Source organism: Zea mays, chromosome 4 (genome assembly GCF_902167145.1).
Source record: "Zea mays cultivar B73 chromosome 4, Zm-B73-REFERENCE-NAM-5.0, whole genome shotgun sequence".
Taxonomy (NCBI): domain Eukaryota; kingdom Viridiplantae; phylum Streptophyta; class Magnoliopsida; order Poales; family Poaceae; genus Zea; species Zea mays.
Window position 1 is genome coordinate 136,432,807 of NC_050099.1, and position 2,508 is coordinate 136,435,314.

At 43.1% G+C, this 2,508-nt stretch overlaps 1 long non-coding RNA gene across 1 annotated transcript; it reads right to left on the reverse strand.

Moving 5' to 3' along the window:
- Positions 1 to 559: 559 nt before the first annotated feature.
- On the reverse strand, positions 560 to 918 carry LOC109945554 (uncharacterized). Its single transcript, XR_002268778.1, has 2 exons — positions 843 to 918; positions 560 to 770 (listed from the first exon to the last, which is right to left on the reverse strand). It is a non-coding gene; the product is annotated as an uncharacterized lncRNA (long non-coding RNA).
- Between the last annotated feature and the right edge of the window lie 1,590 nt (positions 919 to 2,508).

The window sequence follows — 2,508 nt, forward strand, 5'->3', positions numbered from 1 at the left end:
ATGTCACATCCTAGAGCCTAAACCCTTGGAAGTTAGCTAAACTCTTGGAAGTTAAGTCATCCCGCCGGAAGTTTGGATCTCAGAAATTTTTTGTCGGAAGTTAGCTTAACTTCCTAGAGCCCTCTAGGAAGTTAGCTAACTTCCTACAACCAAAGAAGCCTCTCGGAAGTTAGTAGGTTCTCAGAAGTTAGTAGCTTCACGCCGTCAGCTGACTAACTTCCTACGACTAACTTCCTACGACTAACTTCCTACAGCTAACTGTAGCCCCTAGGAAGTTAGCTGGCTAACTTCCTACGACTGACTGTAGCCCCTAGGAAGTTAGCTAGCTAACTTCCTACGGCCCAATAAGCCTCTAGGAAGTTAATTTGACCAGCATTACAAATGTTGTTTATTTTTATTTTACACCACATTCCACAACATAACAAATATATCAACAACTATATAACACAACATATTTTCACATAAAACATGTCACACACAATCACATAACAATATTTAAATCCATAGTCTCATCAATTACATCACAAAAGTCCCATCCATAGTCATAATAAGACACATCTCATCATCCAGTACTAATAAGAGACAATATCTCATACATAGTCATAATAAAAGTCTCAAGTATCATAACACAATAACATGGAAGCTAACGGTCGCCGATCACCATCGGGTTACAGTGACGAGTGCTGGTCGATACCTCCACTAGCGAAGAGGGTTTCGACAAAGTCTAACCCGTCTTCTCGTTCATGCGTCGGCAAGGTAGCTGGAGGGGTCTAATATACATGTACAAATGAGTTACATCATAATATAACTAACAACAAGTAAATGATGATGAATTTGCATACCTGATGTTCGGTAGATGGAGATGTAGGTGTAGGTGGAGGTGAAGACCAAGGATAATGAACGGGAGGTGGTGGGGGGCACCGGGACATGTATCCCTTGGGCCTCTGCTAGTTGCTACAAATTTGTCGAACTCATTTACATCAACGTTTTAAATTAATACATATCCTAAGTTCTTATAATGTTTCTAAAAAAATAAGTATAGTTAAAATCCATAATGTGAAACAATCATCGAGATTACAACTTAACAAAAAATTCTAACATACCCAAAAGTCGTGCCAAACTGCAGCACAGTACGAGATTACAACTTGGCCTTCTAATCGACTTTAGAAGCATTCAATTTAGAGACATTTTCTATCTAGCCCAATGGTCTGAACATGCATCCATGAGTACGGCATAAACAGTCAATAATACACGGCAGCACAGTACGGGAGTTTGACAGCCTGTCACCTAATTAATCATGCATACAACCAAAATGAAGATGGCAGGGAATGGTACATGATGCATGCATGCATACAAGCATTATTGTTTGAGTAAATTTTGTCTGCATATCATATGATTACCTTGTCTGTTGTTAGCATGTTGGAGTTCCAAGAAAGACGCCCCCTTCTTTGTTCCCAGCCTCTGAACACTCTCTCCAGCGACAGTCTTCTGCAAGTAAAAACACAGTCAAATTTAACTTCAACTCTGGAATTTAGATGGTTTCCTGTTCAATCGTTTGAAGATTGTGAGGTTGTGACTGATCTATATATATGCTAGTGGACGCGCTTACATTTGGTATGGTGATAAGTGGCTGCAACCACAGAGCATGTTAGTATAGATGTTCTTGTCTGAAGAAGCTGGAGTGCTGCTGTCATCATGTGACACATAAGCGCAATAGTGGTCTTCACGACTCAAGAACATGTGCTTGCTGTTGCTCACCGTGATCGAGCACGCCGGCGGGCGGGGCCGGAGGCGGGGGCGGCGGGCAAGACCGAAGGCGGCCAAGCCGGAGGGAGTGGCTGGCGGAGGCGGGTGGCGGGCGCGGTGGGCGGGGCCGGGGCGGGCGCGCAGGCGGTGGCGGCGACGTCTTCCTCCTGGTGGAAGACACGGGTGTGAGAGGAGAATGAGAAGAGGATAAGATTGAGTAGGAGTTTAAGATAAAAAATTTAACTTCCTAGAGTAAAGCCTAACTTCCTAGAGTTTGTACATATACTCTAGGAAGTTAAATAACTTCCTAGAGCAGGTCGTAGTAAGTTAGCTTTTCGTTTGACTTGTCAAAAGCTGAAATCTAACTTCCTAGAGGAGGCCATAGGAAGTTAGCTTTTCGTTTGACTGGTCAAAAGCTGAAACCTAACTTCCTAGAGGTGGTCGTAGGAAGTTAGCATGGACAGCTAACTTTCTAGAGTCAGTCGTAGGAAGTTAGCGGCTTGTTTGACCACACCCGTGGATCAGCAACTAAATACTAACTTCCTAGAGGAGGTCGTAGGAAGTTAGCTGCCCATGCTAACTTCCTATGGTCGCCTCTAGGAAGTTAGCGGCTCACTTGACCGAACACACGGGTCAGCATGTGAAAGCTAACTTCCTACAGCTTTTATTAAATATCGTAGGAAGTTATGTTTATTTCCTAGAGCTACCAGTTGCCTCTCGGAAGTTGTTTATTTTCTAGGGTTCGTTATAAAAGTTGTAGAA